Here is a 23967-nt window from a genome sequence, read left to right as displayed (position 1 = left end):
CTATTTTTATATTGTGCAGTTATAACATGACCTCGCAATTGTGCCGATATTAAAAATAAATAAATTCTTGACAGTCACTTTGCCATATTAGTCTTAATTATCATTTTTGGGGCTTTATCTAATAATGGATCCCAACAGCAATTAAATTCACCTCCAATCATAATTTTCTCATATGCCTTTGTCAAATTAAAAAAGGAATCTAACAAATATTTTTCATCATCTATATTAGGGGCATAAACATTCATCATTGTTCAAGACTCTGGATAAATTTTACAGTTAACAACCAACAATCTACCCACTGACTTAATTATTGATTCCAATTTAAATAATAACCTTTTATTAATCAAAATAGCGACCCTCTTGCCTTAGAATTAAAAGAAGAAACTATAACTTGGCATCTCTTGCAAAAAAAGCAATATCAGCCTTCAACTTTTTAATATGTCAAAACTCTCTTCCTCTTAATTGGATTATTGAGCTCGTTAACATTAAATGTTGCAAAATTTAAATTAGACAACATTTTAATCTATACCATTAAACCTCCTTGCCCAATATCATGGGATTCCAATTCATGGTCAATCTGAGATAAATATTCCATATCCTTACTAAAAAGAAAAAGATAAACCTAAAAAGGAAAGAAAGAAGAAGAAACCCCCGCAAAAAAAGTTTTGTAGAATAGTACTACCTCCCTCTCCCATACGGGAAGTGACCAACGCCACAAAGTGGCCAACGACTTCGGAAGGAGAAATTAACTAGACCTCCTCCCCTGAACAGAACAATAAAGAAAAACATTTCAAGTATGATAAGCTTCCTCCAAATCTCTATTAACTTGATCATCATCAATATCAATTTCAAATGATTGACAACGTTTCTTCTCTTGCAAACCATTTTTCTTCTCTTCTTGAGCTGGTTTCAATTGGTAAGAAGAATGTTCTGGACTTTCCTTCTGCTTATTATCTGGCAGGGAATTAGCAAATGTAAGAGCTTCAGCATCGTCACTAAAGAACTGAGTATGAAAATCTCCATAAAAGACTTTAAGAACAGCAGATGTAAAGGCAAATGTATATCCTTTTTTCCCACAATACAGCTTTGGCAGAATTAAACTCTTTACAATGTTCAATAATAGATTGTCTCAAATCTGCATTAAAAAAAATTTGACTATTCTTAACCACCAATGGGCCCTGAACTGCTATGTAAAATCATCTCTCTATCTTGGTAATGCAAACACCTGATCAGTATAGAGCGTGGCACCTGTCAAAAAAGATCTTTTTTTCTAATCATTCCATGAGCTCTATCCAATTCCAAACCATTTGGAAAATATTCTTCCTCTAAAACTTCAGGAATCCATTTCTGGAAAAATTGAACTGAATCTGGACCTTCAAAATCTTTTGGAAAACCAACAGTTTTGACATTATTTCTTTGGCTTTGATTCTTCAAAGCATCAATCTTTTTCAATAAATAATCTCTCTGAATTTCCAGTCAAGTAAATGAATCCACCATCCGTCCCATCCTTTCTTTACATTGCTCTATATCATCCTGAGAATAATGAAAATTCTTTTCAATCTTCTTAAATTTGTCTTGCACTTTATATCAAATTGAACCTGAATAATGAGGATCAGATTTAAACTTCCCTTCCACCTGACTACACTTGCATATTACAGTTTCTTCTTCTTCTGTACCTGGGTAGATATCTTCCTCTGCCAGTCCCCCCACAATGTCTCCTTCTCCCTCCTCAATCAATACTAATGGCATTTTGACCTGCCTGCGAGTCCTGATCCCCCATCCCAATGGTCCAGGTTCACTGGGCTATGAGAGATCGAGTCTATAGATATAGTTAGGGGCCAAATTCGGTTTAGCGTGCGTTTGTGAAGTCTCCTCATACTTGGGAGGAGGACATTTTCGGTCTCCAGTGCCATCTTCCCCAATGCTTCATGGTGTTAGTGCCGGGTCAACTGAGGCTTGCTCAGGGACTGCTGTTGCAGTCTTGGATAAACAGAAATGGACTCCCCAGGCTCCATCTCGAAAGTAGGCCCAAGTTCTTCAGTACTTGAAAGTTGCTTCTGAGTCATTTTTTTTTTCAGTTTGTGCTTTTGTCTTCCTCATTATTGACTTCAATCATATGTTAGCTTTATACTCAATACTTTTAAAAAAATTTCAGAAACTTTAAAATTGGATTTTTAATAGTTTTGTTGGGAAAGGTGTCTTCCCGCATCTCCCACCTATGCCATCATGCCAACCATCCCCCGCATGTGCATATTCAAGAGCCGAGTTTGAAAACATGGACCCCAGCAAAGGTCATCAGAGAAGCTGAGACACCAAGATCATACGTTGTTGAGACAGACTCTGGTAATCAGCTGAGGAGGAACAGAATTCACATCCAGCCAACACAAGATGTGATGAAGTAGAAAGCTTTAATACCAGCAAAAGCCTGCAACACCAATATCAGGTGAGGTATCAAGTGAAGAGACCACAATCACTAATACCAAAACCTCAACACAGCAAATGTCAGGTGAAGCACAAAAAGCTACATCACCTACATAGCAACACAGAGCCCAACGGTCTCAGCCAAATCCACAAGATGGCAAAGCAACATACTGCTGACAGAGCGATATCAATAAGAACTATTTAAAAATAGTTGTGTAAATAAACTAGTGTACAGGTTCAGTTACTTAAGTTGCACTGGAAATAAAGTGATAAAGAACAATAAATTTTTCTTTATCTTGAGAAGGAGGGATGATATATAGTCAGGATAATGTGAACTATTTTGTAACCATGTAAGAATACACCCTTCTTACTGTAGTGCCTCACTCTGTGTATGTGTGTGTGTGTGTGTGTGTGTGTGTGTGTGTGTGTGTGTGTGTGTGTGTGTGTGTGTGTGTGTGTGTGTGTGTGTGTGTGAACAGTTTCCTGAGATGGTGGAAGACATCAGTAAGTAAAGTCTCTTTTGTTATTTAAATCTTGCATCTCTAAGTTATTTAAGATTCCTCCCAAGTAACACAGAGACATAACAGTGGGTATCATATTGTTTCTTTTCCTTTATTGTTATGTAACAGTACTGTGTACTTTAGTTCATTGAGGTATGTGTGTGTGTGTGTGTGTGTATGTGTGTATATATATATATATATATATATATATAGATATAGATATAGATATAGATATATAGATATATATATAGATATATATATGTGCACGCACGTACCTTACCCTTCTTGCAATCTTCCCATATACATCTTCTGTAAATAAAGTCTGTCAGACTATGTTCTGTGTCCTTGCTTTTGAGACCCATTAACTCTGTTCCCTCATTCACAATAGGAGGGATTAAGAAGTGATAAAGTATTAAACAGTAGGAATATCTTGTATTGTTTCTCAAGTTTACATTTGGCCTCAACCAGGAATTAATGAGGCCAAAGACTGACTAGTTTATGTGAAATGGTTAGCTACTGGGAGCTGAAGCTTTGACCCACAGATAGAATCCAGGTGCTTGGTGAAGTCAGAATCAGAATTTATTGTCAAGAACAAGTCATGAAATTCAGTGTTTTGTGGCAGCATCTTAGTGCACACATTCATATTATAGCAATCTTACAACATTACTATAAATAAAAAGAAATAAAAATATAGTGCACAAAAGTGAGGCAGTGTCCTTGGTTCATTGATTATTCAGGAATCTGACAGTAGCGGGGAAAAACCTGTCCTTGTGCCATTGAGTGCTCGTCTTTAGCCTCCTGTACTTTTTTCCTGATGGCAGTTGAGTGAAGAGGGCATGGCCCTGACCGCAGGGGCTTTTGAGGATAGAGGCTACTTTTTTAAGACACCGTCTCAAGTAGATGTCCTCATGGAGTGAAGTCTGGAGCCTGTGATGTCGCATGCCGAGTTAACAACCCTCTGGATTTTATTCTTGTCCTGAGAGTTGGTGCTTCCATACCAGGCAGTCATGCAACTAGCCAGAATGTTCTCCACAGTTCACCTGTAGAAGTTGTTGAGAGTTTTCTGTGACATACTGAATCTCTCCAGATACCTCATGAAGTATAGCTGCTGGTGAGCCTTCTTTGTGATTGCATCAACGTGGAGACTCCAAGAAAAATCCTCAGAGATATTGACACCCAGGAATTTGAAGTTCTTGACCCTCTCCGTTACTGAGCCCTTGATGAGGAATGGGTCGTGTTCCCCTGATTTCCTCCTGAAGTCCACAATCATCTCCTTGGTTTTGTTAATGTTGAGCATAAGGTTGTTGAATTGACACCACTCAAAGAGCTGATCTGTCTCCCTCCTGTACACTTCTTCATTGCCATTTGTGATTCTCCCAACAACCGTAGTGTCATTGGCATACTTGTGGATAGCATTGGAATTGTGCCTGGTCACACAGTCATGGGTGTATAATGAGTAGAGCAGTAGGCAAAGCAGGCATCCTTGGGGTGCGCCTGTCTTGATAATCAATGAGGAGGAGACATTGTTTCCAATTTGTACTGACTTTGGTCTTCTGATGGGAAAGTTAAGGATTCAGTTGCAGAGGGGGGTACTGAGGGTTAGAGTTTGTAGATTCTTGACCTGCATGAGGGAATAATGGTATTGAATGCCGAGCTGTAGTCAATGAAGAGCAGCCGTATATATGAATTGCTGTTTTCTAGGTGATCTAGAGCTGAGTGGAGAGCCAACGATATTGCATTTGCTGTGGAGCGATTGTGACAATAGGCAAATTGCAATGACTCGGTGAAGAGCAAAAATTGAAGATAAGTTTACAAATATTAACCTCCTGCAGAAATGGCCAGAGAAAGCAAGTTACCTGAAATTGCTGAATTAAATTCCAAACATAGGATCGTGCCAGAATGCAGATGAGCATTTCCTCAAGTTTGGACCTGCAGAACAATATATGAAGGCATTGATAGAGAGAATGGGAGTGGGATGGAATTGAGAATGAACAAAGATGCTCTGTAATTTGTGAACCAATCTGGCTTTGGCTTTTCCAATAAAGAGGAGATCACATTGTGAGCACTGAATGCAAGACAATAGATTGGAAAAAATGAAGTATAGTAAATCACTGTTTCATTTCAAAGATATGTTGAGTCTCTTAATGGTGAGAAGGGATGAAACAAAAGAGCAGGTGTGGCCTGTCCTGTAGTTTATGGAGAATGCTGTAAGAAGGGGAGTGGCTAGTTCATAAAGAAAAATGGACCATGTAGTCAGAAAGGGAACAGTCTCTTCAGAATGTTGAAAGGGGAAAGAAGGAGAAGATGGTTCCAGCAGTGGACTCCTATTGAATATGGATAAAATTACTTAGTTACCCCAATTAAAGTAAAATTCCCATTATCTGGCACCTGCATGGATCACGGAATTTGGATATGCAAATTTTCTGATTGACTGCGACTCACTCTTACAATGGCTAATTGATACATCTGCATTAAAAGTGCACTGTTTAAAAGACAAAAGACAGTGCAAAATGTAAAGTAATTTGAAAAAAAAGTCTGTATCGTAGTCTTTAATTATCTAAAATTCACTTTAATCAACTAATTCCCATAAATTACAAAATACAAATTCAAACCCCAGTTGCTGGCACTGTAACAGTGTGGCATTGCATTAGCCACTGCACTAACCTTGCTGCCATCATAATTAACCCTGTTCCCAAGTTTACAGATAAAGCCTTACTAATATACCTAATACTTGTTACAGCATAGACCAGCAGCAATAGAAATTCAGCAAGACAATGATATCTTCAAAACAATAACTTTTATTAACAATATAATATTTCTTACTTAACTGTAAATCTGTGTGTGTGTGTGTGTGTGTGTGTGTGTGTGTGTGTGTGTGTGTGTGTGTGTGTGTGAGTGTGTGTGTGTGGGTGTGGGTGGGTGGGTGGCAGGGTGGGGGGGGGGTGGTGAGATCCCAAACCATTACAAAAAACCATTTGTCAGTGAGCCCACCTCACTGACAAAAGGCAAAGGAGGAAAAACCCAACACCCAACCCCAACCAACCAATTTTCCCCTGCAGACGCTGCAACCGTGTCTGCCTGTCCCGCATCGGACTTGTCAGCCACAAACGAGCCTGCAGCTGACGTGGACTTTTACCCCCTCCATAAATCTTCGTCCGCGAAGCCAAGCCAAGCCACAGTTCAGGCACGGTTTTGAAAAGTCAATTTCAAAGTTCAGTCTTATAAATCTTTTGTGTTGAAACTCAGAATCTTTAAACTGTTCTTCAAAAGTAATTATGGAGTAGGTGAGGTGCCAAGCCATCAAACTTCTCAAAACTCATAAATTCTTGTATAGTTGCTTTCAGAGAAATCTTTCTTCACACAAATGATTTTTCCACAATTCCCCTCTCTGGCATGGAGGTTACGGAACTTATGATTTCCACGATGATTTCACAAACCCAGGCAAGGGTTTTAGACAAAGTGATCATTATAAAGGCCACAGTAGCACTGCTCTCACTACTTTGATCCTATGTTCCTCTCTGGACAAGGAGAACACAATAGCAGTACTTTCTCACAGAATATTACTGCATTTCTGATCGCAGATGAAACTGGTTCATTATATTAAGGATGCTTTCTGGTTCATTATATTAATGATGCTTTCTTGAAGTGTCATAATCACATGATGTGACATCACTACTGGCTCTGTTTCAAGTTTCATTTCTCCAGAAACCACTTCATGAAGCAAATGGTTTTCTGTTTGACCAGTTATCTTTCTGAGTAAATATTCATTGTCTTCAGTATTTCTATGGGAAACATCAACTCCATTTTTATTGCTCTGTTTACAACTGGACATAGCAGACTCAACATCTCTCCAAAATGGTGTTGTGTAAGTGTCTTTGTGTGTGTTTCCCTTTTTTCAACCCACAAGGTACCTCTCCAAAATATAATAAATTATAATGTAAACATTAGTAATCACACAATTCTGTAACAACTAATAAAAATGAAGACTCCTTCTAGGCAAGGATAGGGAGAAACTTTTGGAGAGTTGTCCAGCAGTGAGTGGCATCAACTGACTCTTCATCCTGGTATCCTATCGTGACCCTGAGCATAACTTGATTCACTCCACACAAGTGATCCACTCAGGCTTTCAGTGTAACCTGACTCACCTCCATGCAAGTGTCCCACTCAGGCCCTCAGTGCAGCCCCACTCACCTCGATGTCAGTGTCCCGGTCAGGCCCTTTGCGCACCTTCCTTGCGCTGACAACCTGACTCACCTCCACTCAGGTGTACTGTGCAGGACTTCGATACACCTTCTGCGTGTTAACAACTTGGCTCACCTCAATGCAAATGGCAACAGCAAAAATAATCCATGCATATTGAGGGGGGCAAATTCAGCGGGCAAATCCGTGCATGTTCAATGAAGTCTCCGTGCTCCCCCATGGGGACCATCTGCCCAGTTTTATTTATTTAAAACTATTTATTTATTTATTTCATTGATTTTTTTTGGTGGTTGTTTGGATTTCTGGTTGATTGAATGCCAGATAATGGGGATTTTACTTTATTTTGATGCCCCAAGACTTGGGTAGATATATTTTTGTTCTACAGGGGAATCAACGCAAATTGGGATCAGACAGGTATATGAAATTGAGGTCAATGTACAGTTCAGCTTTTCTTTCTTTGGCTTGGCTTCGCGGACGAAGATTTATGGAGGGGGTAAAAAGTCCACGTCAGCTGCAGGCTCGTTTGTGGCTGACAAGTCCGATGCGGGACAGGCAGACACGGTTGCAGCGGTTGCAAGGGAAAATTGGTTGGTTGGGGTTGGGTGTTGGGTTTTTCCTCCTTTGCCTTTTGTCAGTGAGGTGGGCTCTGCGGTTTTCTTCAAAGGAGGCTGCTGCCCGCCAAACTGTGAGGCGCCAAGATGCACGGTTTGAGGCGTTATCAGCCCACTGGCGGTGGTCAATGTGGCAGGCACCAAGAGATTTCTTTAGGCAGTCCTTGTACCTTTTCTTTGGTGCACCTCTGTCACGGTGGCCAGTGGAGAGCTCGCCATATAATACGATCTTGGGAAGGCGATGGTCCTCCATTCTGGAGACGTGACCCATCCAGCGCAGCTGGATCTTCAGCAGCGTGGACTCGATGCTGTCGACCTCTGCCATCTCGAGTACCTCGACGTTAGGGGTGTGAGCGCTCCAATGGATGTTGAGGATGGAGCGGAGACAACGCTGGTGGAAGCGTTCTAGGAGCCGTAGGTGGTGCCGGTAGAGGACCCATGATTCGGAGCCGAACAGGAGTGTGGGTATGACAACGGCTCTGTATACGCTTATCTTTGTGAGGTTTTTCAGTTGGTTGTTTTTCCAGACTCTTTTGTGTAGTCTTCCAAAGGCGCTATTTGCCTTGGCGAGTCTGTTGTCTATCTCATTGTCGATCCTTGCATCTGATGAAATGGTGCAGCCGAGATAGGTAAACTGGTTGACCGTTTTGAGTTTTGTGGCGACTTCAGGGGTTTCTACGAGGCTCTAAAGGCTGTGTACGGCCCCTCACCCCAAGTCCAAAGCCCGCTGCGCAGCTCAGACGGCAAAGTCCTCCTCAGCGACAAGATCTCCATCCTCAACCGATGGTCAGAACACTTCCAATCTCTTTTCAGTACCAACCGCTCAGTCAGTCCAAGACAGTTCAGCTAACATCTTATTAAATGACAGAGTGGGTTCAAAGGACCAAAGGACTTCTTACTTCAATTATTAATACTTTATGTTTACATCCTCCCCACTGCAACTGAAATAAGAGATTAACTTTTATAAATTCCTTGGTTAACTGTTTACAGCACGGAAACAGGCAACTCCACTAGCCCCTCCGCAAACTCCAGAGGAAGCAGAGGCTCTCTCAGGCCGCTACATCCTGAGATTTTCCAGGTCCTCATAGATTCTCTTTATAAGACCCCGTTTTCTTGGAGTTGTAAATGAAAATATTTTACCTTGTCAGAGATGAAAGATTTTTCACCAGGTCAACCTAGATGGCTGTCACAGAAAACTTCAGTTGCTGAAAATCTTTAAAAAAAAGCAATTGTTACTTCACATTTCAGAAATCATTTCACAAATTCCATCTCCTAAGCTGAAACAGTCTTTTGATATTAGGAGAATATTTGCATAGTTTAAGTCTACATTAGCTATACTCCATCTCTGGGGGCACAGGAACGGGTTCTTGAGGTGGCCACCAGTAGCCATCTAAACTGTTTTGCAAGCTAACACACATCCTGCAGCATGACAAGTGCTCATGCAAGGCTCCAAATCTACAAATGAGCAGAACTAAAATGGGTCTCGTCCTTTGAGAAGGGAACTTAGAAAAGGACACCATCCTGAAAGGACCCCTGGATATCACTGGCAAATGCCTATAAACCTATACCAGCATTTCACCTGCTTCCAGCTTACCAAATGGTTTTAACAATTTGCTAAAGCTGAGATTAGTAGAGGTTGGCCCAGAACTCCTTTAGTTTTACCATCGTTTCCTCACTGGGACTCATCTGTGCACAATCAATTCATGGATTCATGAAACTTTCAAATGGTTTTTCTCTTGGGCAATCTTGACATTTCATTTCAAGTAATAGGGGAAAAAGAGTGGTGAAAGATGCTAAACAAGGTCACCATTTGTCATCTTTGCTTACTGATAACTGCTGCTCAATGTATGCAATAAAAATCTGATCAGGTAAGCCAGGTTTGAAAATTGCAATGTGCATAAGGATCTGGGTAAACCAAACAATTTGTAAACACTTGCTACTCAACTGCTTGATTTTTACATGCAATTTTGCCTGCAGTCATTATCCGTTTCAATGTTAGCTCCTGTCATAAAGATGTCAACACCCAGACACAATATAACAAAAACAGAAAATATTGGAAGCACTCAGCAGGTAGGGACCATATGTGGAAAGAGAAATGGTTAACCTTTCACAACTGAAACCAGAAACAATATAGATTCTTTAATTTTTTAAAATCATACATGAAATAGTAAAAACATATAAAATAGTTTCACCATTTAATTAAATACTTGTGATAAGTATATCTTGAAGAAGTTATTGAATTTATTTCCATGTGTATTTGAATCTATATTTCTTTGTGACATTGGACTGAAAATATTATTGCCATCATAATATATCAATATGTAATAATATTCAAAATTTATCTATCTGTATTACTGCAGCAAAGCAGAAGAATATCAGTTATGTGTGTGCTAATAAATTCTCATCATCCAAAGACTGATGGAAGCACTTTTTTTCTTAATTTGTAATGGAATAAGAGCACCGTTAGGGATTGTTAGATATGTTAGATATAGGACATCCTTCAGGAATTTGAAAAACAGGCATTAATACAAAGGGGAACTGGTTTTCCAAAAAAAACCCTGTTTAAATGTTAGGTACAAGCAGCAATCAGTTTTGAAATTAAAAGGACAGCTATGTAAACAAAGAAAGCAGAGCTCAGACTTTTGGTCCACAGCACAAGGTCACTTAAGGCAAATGGTTTGTAAACTGACATGATCATGATACTTCCTCATATGAATCAACCAAATATAAGACTATATTAATTGGCTGATATCAATCTGACCATCAGACATAATCAGGTGAGATTAACTACCTCCCAGGGCCCTAGGCTGCGCATTAGTAAGGCTCCCCCTGACCTTACATCGCCTGTCCCTCCCTTCGTTCATTAAAGTGTAATTAAGTTTACATTAAATATATTAGATATGACACTGTATATATTTGAAAAGGAAAATGTATGTATCTTGGTCAGTGTGGTTTATGGTGTGAAAAATAAAAAAATTAAAAAAAATATATTAGATATTATGCTGGGAGTGTAAGGTCCCTGTTCCTGTTGGCAGCCAAATATCCATGCTCCTTCTGGGAGCCTGAAGTCCCTGCTCCTGCCGGGCCCCCCTCCTTTCCAGGCCCCTGGACTTAAGCCTACTCAGCCTAATTGTTAATTCACCACTGTAGATATCAAAGATGGTTCTCGACCATACCGCTTATTTTATTACTCATCTCATCAAACACGGCCATATGCATATTTGCTCCATCAATAATTGGGGAATTTGTATACCAAGTAGGTTAGTCATCACAATATCAATTTTAGGTGTCTGAAGTTTCTGTCCTCGATTCTTTTAGACCATTCATGTGAATATTTGTTGTTTTTAACACTCTTGAGATATTAGGGCCGGTTTGGAAATGCTCCATTGTGAATATATCATTCAATAGAACCATTTGTCTGCACCCAAAAAAAATGAAGTAAACTGTGTTATTGTGAAAACTGAAATTGCATTCATGTACCTTTGTTCTTGACAATTTAAGAACTTGATGTAGTTAGAGTTTTGGCTCTTCCATGAGGTCCGTTTTGGGCTGAGTAAAGACCTTTTACGTTCACAATTCTGGTCTCCGTGTGGCTTATTCAGACTCACAACTAATGTCATCAAGATTCCAGGACCATTACATGCCTACATGAATAGTGAAACACATAATAATTTTATTTCAATTCTGTTTAAATACGTGAGCAAAAATTCTCCCCTGGTGTTTAAAAAAATTATTATATGGCACAAGTAAAAATTGCTTGTGCTTTTTGTTGGAACAACTTATTCAATCACATATTGCTGCTGTCATGGTTTTGTGTGGTCCACTTATTTTTACAGCAGGGTCCATCAAAATATTTGACTGAGGCCTGAATATCCCTTGGATTTGAAGGTTTGTTTTGCCTCTGTCTGTAGACCTTTCCACAGCCTGTTAAGAGTACGCATCTCTTTGATTATTTTGCTATTCTTAGACTCAGATCACATTCTTTAACTGTTTGCAGACTGGAAAATGTAAGAAAACGAAACAACACTTCTGTGGTTTATTTGGATACGAGAAATTGAAGCATACTTTATATCTGCGTTTTTTTCATATTGAGCATTAGAAATCTGAACATCATCAAAACAACTACTTAACAGCTTAGTAATAAAAGTTTTTTTTGTATTTGGGTAAAAGACAGAACATACTTTTCTACCTGTTCCAGTTATAAATTTTCCAGCAAACATTCTTGTAAGTGGCTTCCACTTTTGGAAAGCAGTTCCCACTATTATATCATCCTTGGTAAAATAGAGTCTTATGACTAAGAATATCTTTGGCTTGGCTTCGCGGACGAAGATTTATGGAGGGGGTAAAAAGTCCACGTCAGCTGCAGGCTCGTTTGTGGCTGACCAGTCCGATGCGGGACAGGCAGACACGATTGCAGCGGTTGCAAGGGAAAATTGGTTGGTTGGGGTTGGGTGTTGGGTTTTTCCTCCTTTGCCTTTTGTCAGAGAGGTGGGCTCTGCGGTCTTCTTCAAAGGAGGCTGCTGCCCGCCAAACTGTGAGGCGCCAAGATGCACGGTTTGAGGCGTTATCAGCCCACTGGCGGTGGTCAATGTGGCAGGCACCAAGAGATTTCTTTAGGCAGTCCTTGTACCTTTTCTTTGGTGCACCTCTGTCAAGGTGGCCAGTGGAGAGCTCGCCATATAATACGATCTTGGGAAGGCGATGGTCCTCCATTCTGGAGACGTGACCCATCCAGCGCAGCTGGATCTTCAGCAGCGTGGACTCGATGCTGTCGACCTCTGCCATCTCGAGTACCTCGACGTTAGGGGTGTGAGCGCTCCAATGGATGTTGAGGATGGAGCGGAGACAACGCTGGTGGAAGCGTTCTAGGAGCCGTAGGTGGTGCCGGTAGAGGACCCATGATTCGGAGCCGAACAGGAGTGTGGGTATGACAACGGCTCTGTATACGCTTATCTTTGTGAGGTTTTTCAGTTGGTTGTTTTTCCAGACTCTTTTGTGTAGTCTTCCAAAGGCGCTATTTGCCTTGGCGAGTCTGTTGTCTATCTCATTGTCGATCCTTGCATCTGATGAAATGGTGCAGCCGAGATAGGTAAACTGGTTGACCGTTTTGAGTTTTGTGTGCCCGATGGAGATGTGGGGGGGCTGGTAGTCATGGTGGGGAGCTGGCTGATGGAGGACCTCAGTTTTCTTCAGGCTGACTTCCAGGCCAAACATTTTGGCAGTTTCCGCAAAGCAGGACGTCAAGCGCTGAAGAGCTGGCTCTGAATGGGCAACTAAAGCGGCATCATCTGCAAAGAGTAGTTCACGGACAAGTTTCTCTTGTGTCTTGGTGTGAGCTTGCAGGCGCCTCAGATTGAAGAGACTGCCATCCGTGCGGTACCGGATAGTCAATAGACAATAGGTGCTGGAGTCGGCCATTCAGCCCATTGAGCCAGCATCGCCATTCATTTAGATCATGGCTGATTTTCCACTATCAGTACCCTGAACCTGCCTTCTCCCCATAACCCTTAATTTCCCTGTCCACAATAACCTTATCTAACACCCTCTTGAACTTATCTACAGAACTCACCTCTACTACTCTCTGTGGTATTCACAGACAACAACTCTCTAAGTAAAATCAATTCTCATCTCTGTCCTAAAGGGCCTTCCCTATATTCTTAAACTATGGCCTCTAATCCAAGTCTCCCCCAACATCAGGAACATGTAATCAGTGTCCAATCCCTTAATAATCTTATATACCTCAATCATATCTCCCTTTGTGAGAAACAGAAGTACCTTCACAGAATTTGCTCGAAACAAAAATTGAGAACAAAGAACATTTATTATACAACAATGCAAAGTTGGGTGCTTCCCCTTACCCTGGAAATACACACATACACTGGGGCTCACCCAACTTTTTTACAGTTTATTTCAGTATAGAAGTACCCTCCCCCTTACATTCTTCTGCCTCCTGGATGAGTTTGGCATGAGGCAATCCTGTCTGCCTACGTGCTGTTTCTGTGAACTTGGAGGACCAGGGGGTATCCTGTCGGTGTCCTATCATGTCATTGTCCTTATTGTCCTTATTCACAAACCTGCCTTTGTTCTTATTCACACCTTCCCAACTCTCAGGGCTACAAACTTCTTACATGCAGAACTTGCTAATTCTGTCTAAAAGGCTAGAAGACCCTTATCTTATTCAGACTAACTTTACTTCCAGCATTCTATTATCTATTATCTATCCTTATCTTATTCATACTAGCTTTATTCATTACACATATATCTATACTAGTTTCCTCATCTTTCATATTTTCATATTAGTTTTACTCATCTCTCACACCCTTCATCCTTCTAAATTTCCAACATATACAACTCCAGTTTTTCCAACCTTTTGGCATACGTCGATCCCACCATCCCGAGTACTAACCTTGTGAATCACTTCCTCAATAGCGAGAATGTCCTTCCTCAAATTAGGAGACCAGAACTGGTCACCGCCTATCTGAACTTTTCCCATTTTCCTTTTCCTATCCATTGCCCTATCACTCAGGTTCTCATCCCCCCCCTCCCCCCCAACCCTGCCAAATTAATTTAAACCATACCCAATAACTCTATTAAACCTGCCTTCCAGCATATTGGCACCTTTTGGGTTCAAGTATAACCCGTCCTTCTTGTAGAGGTCATATCTCCCCCAGAAAATGTCCCAAGGGTCTAAGAATCTGAATCTGATTTACTTTTGTTTCCCTACAGGAATTCAGATTCAAAATTCAGTTTATTGACGTGTACACAAGACACACAAAAATAATTTCTTTGTTTGCACTGTCAGAGACACCAAGTAATCCAGTGCCATGATTAAAACAAGAAAGAGAAGCATAATGGAGCCCCTACAGAGACACTGAGTAGGTGCGGATCTCGCCACTTCCTCAGATGTAGTTGCCTGTGGCACTCCATAACCAAATGAGGTGGTGGACTTCTCTGCAGATTGTATCCTTAACCTTTGTTTCCGTACCCTAACCCTTGATTCTGAATCGCCAAAGTGTCAGGAATGACTAAAATGTTTAAGCTTCTTCTATTTTTGTTTTCAAGTAAAATTGAAGGTAACTGTTACCTTAATTCAAACAAAAATCTGAGAATTTCTGCCCTGGTGCATTACTAAAACATGTCACTCCTGGAAATAGAGCTCAATTCTTCCCTAATTGCCTACAAAGTCATAAATAACAAAATAAAGAGGCAACCAGTGGAAAAGTGAGCAATATTTTGCATTCTGGGATTATCTGAAGTAACATGTATACAAACCCAATTCCAGTCTAAAGTTGTTTCGAAGAAACATTCGGTGAGGTTCATAATAGGTATTATGAAAATAGATTTTCTATTGTCTTATATTTCTGTCAAAGTAAATATTCTTTCTAGCTCTTGCCATTATTTTGGGAGACCATTTCATTGAAACATAAGATGAGGAAAAAGCAGTTGGCTCACCGAGCATGCTTTGAAAGATGTCTTTTTTTTGTTTTTTTTGAATTTTTTTATTTTTCACACCATAAATCACATTAGCCATGATATACATTTTTTCTTTTTCACACATATACAGTGACTTTTTCTCCCCCCCCCTTTCCTCCCAAACCACCCCCCCACCCCCCCTCTCATCCATTTTAGGTATACAATCTAGGTTGCATTAATCCAGTCAGACAATGTTGTCATTCAACAAAATTACACCAGAAATTCTACTGAGTCCATTCTTTTCTTTCCTTCTCCTTCCATCAACTTAGGTAATGTTTGTCCCCGGTAGGTTTTCGCTATTGTATTTAATGTAAGGCTCCTATACTTGTTCGAATATTTCAATATTATTTCTTAACCAATATGTTATTTTTTCTAATGGAATACATTTATTCATTTAAATTTGGTAGTTTATTCCTTTTAATTTGGTTATGTATTCCATTAATATTTAAAGACATATAGTTCAGCGTAGCCCTTTTATATTTTGTTTATCTTCTCTTTCCGTTTTTCCATCATTACCTTTCCTCCTTTTCCATTTCTGTTTTCTTATTTTCAACTCTTTATAAGACAACATTCCTACAACATCCAACATTTTCCTTATTCTCCTATTTCTATCTTATTTATCCCCAATCTCCCATTCACCTCCTGAGTTGTCCTTTATCCCTTGTCGGACAACCACATCTCCCCTCTCCATTTGGATTTGCGAATCCACTCGCAAGCGTCAACTGATTTTGCAGTGACCGCTATTTCCCCCCACCCCGCCTCCCCCAGAAAAGATTTCACTTTTCATATGTCACAAAGGTCACTCTTTTAATTCCTTCCTTATTCTCTCTATTCCATTACCTTCCCTTATTAATTCTTGTCTATACTATCTATATTTTCCTCTAAGTACAGATACATTCACGTATGCTCCTTGTCTCTATTCACTCTTATACCTCTTTACCCGCATACATATCAATCGTGATCATTTTTACTCTCATTACCCGTCTTCATCCCTCAGTCTATTTTTGTCTTTACCCACATACATATCAATTGTGATCATTTTAACTCTCATTACCCGTCTTCCTCCCTCAGTCTATTTTTGTAATTGTTCTGCAAATTTTCGTGCTTCTTCTGGATCCGAGAATAGTCTGTTTTGTTGTCCTGGAATAAATATTTTCAATACCGCTGGATGCTTTAGTATAAATTTATACCCTTTCTTCCATAAAATCGCCTTTGCTGTATTGAACTCTTTTCTCTTCTTTAGGAGTTCAAAACTTATATCTGGATAAATGAAGATTTTTTGCCCTTTATACTCCAGTGGTTTGTTGCCCTCTCTTACTTTTTCCATTGTCTTCTCCAGTACCTTTTCTCTTGTAGTATATCTTAGGAATTTTACTACAATAGATCTTGGTTTTTGTTGTGGTTGTGGTTTAGAGGCCAATGCTCTATGTGCCCTTTCTATTTCCATTTCTTGCTGTAGTTCTGGGCATCCTAGGGTCTTAGGGATCCACTCTTTTATAAACTCCCTCATATTCTTGCCTTCTTCATCTTCCTTAAGGCCCACTATCTTTATGTTATTTCTTCTGTTATGGTTTTCCATTGTATCTATTTTTTGAGCTAGTAGTTCTTGTGTCTCTTTAGTTTTTTTATTAGATTTCTCCAATTTCTTTTTTAAGTCTTCTACCTCCATTTCTGCTGCTACTGCCCGCTCTTCCATCTTGTCCATTTTCTTTCCCATTTCTGTTAAGGTCATCTCCATTTTATTTATTTTCTCTTCTGTGTTGTTTATTCTTTTTCTTAAATCCTTAAATTCCTGTGTTTGCCATTCTTTAAATGATTCCATGTATCCTCTAATAAGAGCAAGTATATCCTTTACCTTGCCTTTCTTTTCTTCTTCTATTTCACCATACTCTTCCTCTTCTTCTTCCTCTGGGTTGGCCATCTGTTGTTTCTTTGTTGCCCTTTCCTCCTCTTCTTTCTTGTTTCTATTGTCTTCTGTGGTCTCTTCTTGCTGCAGGTGTTCTGCAGCTGTCGTTGCCGGCTGTGGAGATCGACTCCCCAGCTGGTCCCCCCTCCCGTCGGTGTGTTTTTTTTTCATTCGCATCGCGCATGCGCGAAGTTTCGCACATGCGCGGTTGCGCACTTTTACTCGGCTCTGCGAGCCATTTTTGTAGTCCATTATTTACCGACCTGAGGGAGCGGGTTTCTCTCTCCGCAGCGGGCCTCTTCGGACAGGTAAGGCCTTCACCTTTTTCCTCCTTTGTCTTCTCTTCCTCTCTTCTTACCGTTGCTTTCGACTTTTCTTTTTATGTCGCCATCTTCTTCCACCTTTATACTCACTTTTCTGTAACTTTTATTTCTGTGCCTTTGTGTTTTCTCTTGTTTTTCCCGACTTTTCTGGAGAGGGCTGGAGTTCACCGTCCGGCCACTACTCCATCGCGTGACTCCTCCTTTGAAAGATGTCTGATGTCGATGAAGTGTCTTCCCACTAACCACACAAGGCTGGTGCAGACTTGCTCAGCGACAATATTCAAGATTACGTGGTAAACTTTGTGTTTACCAATGTGGACCATTTTGACCTATCTATCAGTTATCCAAGAAAGAACTTACATTCACCAGAACAGTTTCAAGTCACCAGGACATATTAAACTGTTTTGCAGTCAACTATTTATTTTTATAGATCAGTCACCAGTCCTACGTTGGCCAATGTAGCAATCAGCATGTGCACAGTAGAACCCTGCAATGTTTGAAAGAATGAAGTCTGTGTGTTGAATGAGGAACTAATTTCAGCCAGGACTGCAGGAGAACTCTGCTGTCCTTATCTGAATAGGTTTTTTTTTGTGAAACATCAATCAGCAGTCTTCATATGAGAAGAAAATATTGAATGGAACAAGTATTTGTGTGTTTCTTCAGTGCTCAACTCTGCATGAGCCTGGCTCAAGAGTAAATGTACAGGAGGGTCAAGAAACCATCAGTTGTATTGAGGCAAAGATTTGAGAATTCCACATGCAGAATAAATGGCACAAGTTAAATAAAATACATAAACCTACTATCCATGTAAATCATTGCTTCAGGAAATACTCCGAACATACTGGAATAGAGTCCATACTTATGATAGTCATGAAATTCACTGCAATGGTGTTGTTGTTGTACTTTCTGAACAACCAAGGAACAACCATCTTCTGTAGACACACATGAAACTGCAGATGCTGGAATCTGGAGCAGTAAGCAATCTGCTGGAAGAACTCAGTGGATTGAACAGCATGAGTGGGAGAAAAGAATGATCAGGGTTTGGATCTCTTCATCAAGACTTGAACATCTGTAATGCCTCAGTTCTGTTTCCTTGCCTGCCTATTGCATATAATTAGAAATGTGGCCATGACACATTTTTGTGTCCAAACAAATGATCAGTGGGAGGACTTCTCTTTAGAACTGGGCAGGCTACATGAATGCATATATATCTCCAATATTCATAAGCCTTCACCCATCCCTAGCTCCAACTCTGCAATAAATCTTTAATAAATGCACCATTTAAAAATTCCATCCCAAATTTTGCCATGTTGTAGGAGTTACTGCTTGTCTCAAGAACATTGCATCTCATCTTACTGGGTGAATTGACCCCTACTGCAAGACTGAGTCTTTAGATCAACAGGCACAAATCGTAGCTTATCTTGAAAGAGGAAGATGCAAAGTCAAATGAACTTCTTGTTCATTTTTCCAATGAGCATGTGGGTTTCCTCAGCCTTTGTAAGTTGTACCTAGTATTTAGGTGATTGGTAGAATTTGAAGGGGAGAATAAAATTCGATTCTTATGTTCAGGGCAATGTATTTTGGGAGGGCAAACCAAGATAGGATATACACAACAAATGGAGGGGCACTAGGTCATGTTAGGGAATAGAGGGGCCTTGAAGCAAATAAGTTGTGAAAGTAGTAGCACAGGTTGAGTCAAACCTGAAGAATCCATACGGGATTCTTGTCTTCATTGGACATGGCATAGAATACAAAGTCTAGGATTCCTGCTCCAAATTTATAAACCATTAGTTTGGTCACACCTAGGCTTCTGTATACAGTTCTAGTCACAACAATGTAGGAAAGATACAATTGCACAGGGAAGAATGCTTAGGAATTTCAGAATGTCGCCTGTATTGGACCATTTCAATGATGGGGAGAAGAGATAGTCTGGCTTTGTTTCCTCTGGAGCTGCAGAGGCTAAGTGGATCTAATAGAGGCCTACATACTTTTTATACTTTGGCTTGGCTTCGTGGACGAAGATTTATGGAGGGGGTAAAAGTCCACGTCAGCTGCAGGCTCGTTTGTGGCTGACATGTCCGATGCGGGACAGGCAGACACGGTTGCAGCGGCTGCAGGGGAAAATTGGTTGGTTGGGGTTGGGTGTTGGGTTTTTCCTCCTTTGCCTTTTGTAAGTGAGGTGGGCTCTGCGGTCTTCTTCAAAGGAGGTTGCTGCCCGCCAAACTGTGAGGCGCCAAGATGCACGGTTTGAGGCGATATCAGCCCACTGGCGGTGGTCAATGTGGCAGGCACCAAGAGATTTCTTTAGGCAGTCCTTGTACATTTTCTTTGGTGCACCTCTGTTACGGTGGCCAGTGGAGAGCTCTCCATATAACACGATCTTGGGAAGGCGATGATCCTCCATTCTGGAGACGTGACCCACCCAGCGCAGCTGGATCTTCAGCAGCGTGGACTCGATGCTGTCGACCTCTGCCATCTCGAGTACTTCGACGTTAGGGATGAAAGCGCTCCAATGGATGTTGAGGATGGAGCGGAGACAACGCTGGTGGAAGCGTTTTAGGAGCCGTAGGTGATGCCTACATAATTATGAGGGAATAGATAAGGTCAATAAAGAGTGGTCAGACTGTGGAATGCACTGCCTGTAGAAGTCGTGGAAGCAGGAAAACTTGTCAGTGATGCATAGATGTCTCTGTAGAATATGGGTAAGTGAGATTAGTATAGATGAGTGTGATGCTTGGCCAAGAGGCTTCTGTATTGTATAACATTCTTTTCTTTGGCTTGGCTTCGCGGACGAAGATTTATGGAGGGGGTAAAAAGTCCACGTCAGCTGCAGGCTCGTTTGTGGCTGACCAGTCCGATGCGGGACAGGCAGACACGATTGCAGCGGTTGCAAGGGAAAATTGGTTGGTTGGGGTTGGGTGTTGGGTTTTTCCTCCTTTGCCTTTTGTCAGTGAGGTGGGCTCTGCGGTCGTCTTCAAAGGAGGCTGCTGCCCGCCAAACTGTGAGGCGCCAAGATGCACGGTTTGAGGCGTTATCAGCCCACTGGCGGTGGTCAATGTGGCAGGCACCAAGAGATTTCTTTAGGCAGTCCTTGTACCTTTTCTTTGGTGCACCTCTGTCACGGTGGCCAGTGGAGAGCTCGCCATATAATACGATCTTGGGAAGGCGATGGTCCTCCATTCTGGAGACGTGACCCATCCAGCGCAGCTGGATCTTCAGCAGCGTGGACTCGATGCTGTCGACCTCTGCCATCTCGAGTACCTCGACGTTAGGGGTGTGAGCGCTCCAATGGATGTTGAGGATGGAGCGGAGACAACGCTGGTGGAAGCGTTCTAGGAGCCGTAGGTGGTGCCGGTAGAGGACCCATGATTCGGAGCCGAACAGGAGTGTGGGTATGACAACGGCTCTGTATACGCTTATCTTTGTGAGGTTTTTCAGTTGGTTGTTTTTCCAGACTCTTTTGTGTAGTCTTCCAAAGGCGCTATTTGCCTTGGCGAGTCTGTTGTCTATCTCATTGTCGATCCTTGCATCTGATGAAATGGTGCAGCCGAGATAGGTAAACTGGTTGACCGTTTTGAGTTTTGTGTGCCCGATGGAGATGTGGGGGGGCTGGTAGTCATGGTGGGGAGCTGGCTGATGGAGGACCTCAGTTTTCTTCAGGCTGACTTCCAGGCCAAACATTTTGGCAGTTTCCGCAAAGCAGGACGTCAAGCGCTGAAGAGCTGGCTCTGAATGGGCAACTAAAGCGGCATCATCTGCAAAGAGTAGTTCACGGACAAGTTTCTCTTGTGTCTTGGTGTGAGCTTGCAGGCGCCTCAGATTGAAGAGACTGCCATCCGTGCGGTACCGGATGTAAACAGCGTCTTCATTGTTGGGGTCTTTCATGGCTTGGTTCAGCATCATGCTGAAGAAGATTGAAAAGAGGGTTGGTGCGAGAACACAGCCTTGCTTCACGCCATTGTTAATGGAGAAGGGTTCAGAGAGCTCATTGCTGTATCTGACCCGACCTTGTTGGTTTTCGTGCAGTTGGATAATCATGTTGAGGAACTTTGGGGGACATCCGATGCGCTCTAGTATTTGCCAAAGCCCTTTCCTGCTCACGGTGTCGAAGGCTTTGGTGAGGTCAACAAAGGTGATGTAGAGTCCTTTGTTTTGTTCTCTACACTTTTCTTGGAGCTGTCTGAGGGCAAAGACCATGTCAGTGGTTCCTCTGTTAGCGCGAAAGCCGCACTGTGATTCTGGGAGAATATTCTCAGCGACACTAGGTATTATTCTATTTAGTAGAATCCTAGCGAAGATTTTGCCTGCAATGGAGAGCAACGTGATTCCCCTGTAGTTTGAGCAGTCTGATTTCTCGCCTTTGTTTTTGTACAGGGTGATGATGGTGGCATCACGAAGATCCTGAGGCAGTTTACCTTGGTCCCAACAAAGCTTGAAAAACTCATGCAGTTTGGCATGCAGAGTTTTGCCGCCAGCCTTCCAGACTTCTGGGGGGATTCCATCCATACCTGCTGCTTTGCCACTTTTCAGTTGTTCGATTGCCTTATATGTCTCATCCAGGGTGGGAACCTCATCCAGCTCTAGCCTTAGGGGCTGTTGAGGGAGCTGGAGCAGGGCGGAATCTTGGACTGAGCGGTTGGTACTGAAAAGAGATTGGAAGTGTTCTGACCATCGGTTGAGGATGGAGATCTTGTCGCTGAGGAGGACTTTGCCGTCTGAGCTGCGCAGCGGGCTTTGGACTTGGGGTGAGGGGCCGTACACAGCCTTTAGAGCCTCGTAGAAACCCCTGAAGTCGCCAATGTCCGCGCTAGGCTGTGTTCGTTTGGCGAGGCTAGTCCACCACTCATTTTGGATCTCCCGGAGTTTGCGCTGAAGATGGCTGCATGCGCGACGGAAGGCTTGTTTCTTCTCTGGACAGGACGGCTTTGTAAGGTGAGCCTGGTGGGCAGCTCGCTTCTTTGCCAGCAGCTCCTGGATTTCCTGGCTGTTTTCGTCAAACCAGTCCTTGTTTTTCCTGGAGGAGAAGCCCAGTACCTCTTCAGTGGATTGCAGTATGGTAGTCTTCAACTGATCCCAGAGGGTTTCAGGGGACGGGTCCGTGAGGTGGGTTGCAACGTCGAGCTTTGCTTTGAGGTTTGCCTGGAAGTTTCCTCTCGCTTCGTCTGACTGCAGTTTTCCAACATTGAACCTCTTTCTGGGGGCTTTATTGTTCCTGGGCTTTGGCTTGAAGTGAAGGTTGAGCTTGCAGCGAACCAGCCGGTGGTCAGTGTGGCATTCCGCGCTAGGCATGACCCTGGTGTGGAGCACATCTTGTTTGTCACTTTCTCGCACCAGGATGTAGTCCAGGAGGTGCCAGTGTTTGGATCGGGGATGCATCCAGGTGGTCTTAAGGCTGTCCCTCTGCTGAAAAAGGGTGTTTGTAATGACAAGCCGCTGTTCTGCGCAGAGCTCCAACAGGAGGCGCCCATTGTCGTTGCACTTGCCGACGCCATGCTTGCCCAGGATTCCTGGCCAGGTTTCTGTGTCTTTGCCGACACGAGCGTTGAAGTCGCCCAGGATGACAACCTTGTCGGCTGTAGGGGTACGTTGGATGAGGTTGCGCAGGTCGGTGTAGAACTTGTTCTTTTCTGCTGGTTCCGCCTGGAGGGTTGGAGCATAGACACTGATGAGGGTGATGTGACGCTTGTTTTGAAGTGGGAGTCGCATGGACATGATTCGGTCCGAGAGGCCTGTCGGAAGGTTTTCGAGTTTGGAGGCAATGAAGCTCTTGACCATGAAGCCTACACCAGATAGGCGTCGTTCATCCGAAGGCTTGCCAGACCAGTAGAGTGTGTAGCCCGCGCCGCGTTCTTGGAAGCTGCCTACATCTGCCAGGCGGACTTCACTGAGAGCGGCTATGTCGATGTCAAGTCTGAGGAGTTCATGTGCAATGAGGGCAGACCGACGTTCAGGTCGATGGCTGTCAGTCTTATCTAGCATGGTTCTGATGTTCCAGCATGCTAGCTTGAGTTTGTGAGCATCTTTTGAGGGGGAGGACGTGGTGGGGGAGGACGTGGAGGGGGAGGACGTGGAGGGGGAGGACGTGGAGGGGGAGGACGTGGACCTGTTCTCGGGCCTGCGCAAAGGAGCTTTTAGGTGGAGTGCAGTGCGCGCAGTACTGGCCCCACCCTTTACACCCATGGTTCGTGTGCCATGGCCAAGCAAGCTGGGACGTGGCAGCGAGGTCCTTGGGTCGTAGGTTTTATATCGGAGTGGCCTTCTCCTATGCAGGTTTCTTACCCGGGCTGGAGGGGCCTGCCTCCCCTCCTAGGTCGGTCCATACTGCCCGGACCGGGGCCTCCGTCTGCCTCACTCAACCGAGGCCGGGGCCGCCGTCTCCCCCTTGCTCCTGCCCGTATCGGGGCCGCCACCGTCTACCCTTCGCCCGGACCGGGGCCGGGGCCGCTGCTGCTCTCCCTGTGCCCGGACTGGGGCCGCCGTCTCCCCCTTGCTCCTGCCCGGATCGGGGCCGCCGCCGTCTACCCTTCGCCCGG

The 23967-nt window shown here is 42.8% G+C and overlaps 1 long non-coding RNA gene across 1 annotated transcript; it reads right to left on the bottom strand.

The window, feature by feature from the left end:
* Window positions 1-871: 871 nt before the first annotated feature.
* LOC138752308 (uncharacterized) lies at window positions 872-23909 on the bottom strand. Its single transcript, XR_011350512.1, has 4 exons — window positions 23714-23909; window positions 11213-11376; window positions 8873-8945; window positions 872-954 (listed from the first exon to the last, which is right to left on the bottom strand). It is a non-coding gene; the product is annotated as an uncharacterized lncRNA (long non-coding RNA).
* Window positions 23910-23967: the final 58 nt, after the last annotated feature.

This window comes from Narcine bancroftii, chromosome 1 (assembly GCF_036971445.1).
Source record: "Narcine bancroftii isolate sNarBan1 chromosome 1, sNarBan1.hap1, whole genome shotgun sequence".
Classification (NCBI taxonomy): Eukaryota; Metazoa; Chordata; class Chondrichthyes; order Torpediniformes; family Narcinidae; genus Narcine; species Narcine bancroftii.
The sequence above is the reverse complement of the archived record's forward strand: the minus strand, read 5'-3'. Positions and strand labels throughout refer to the sequence as shown.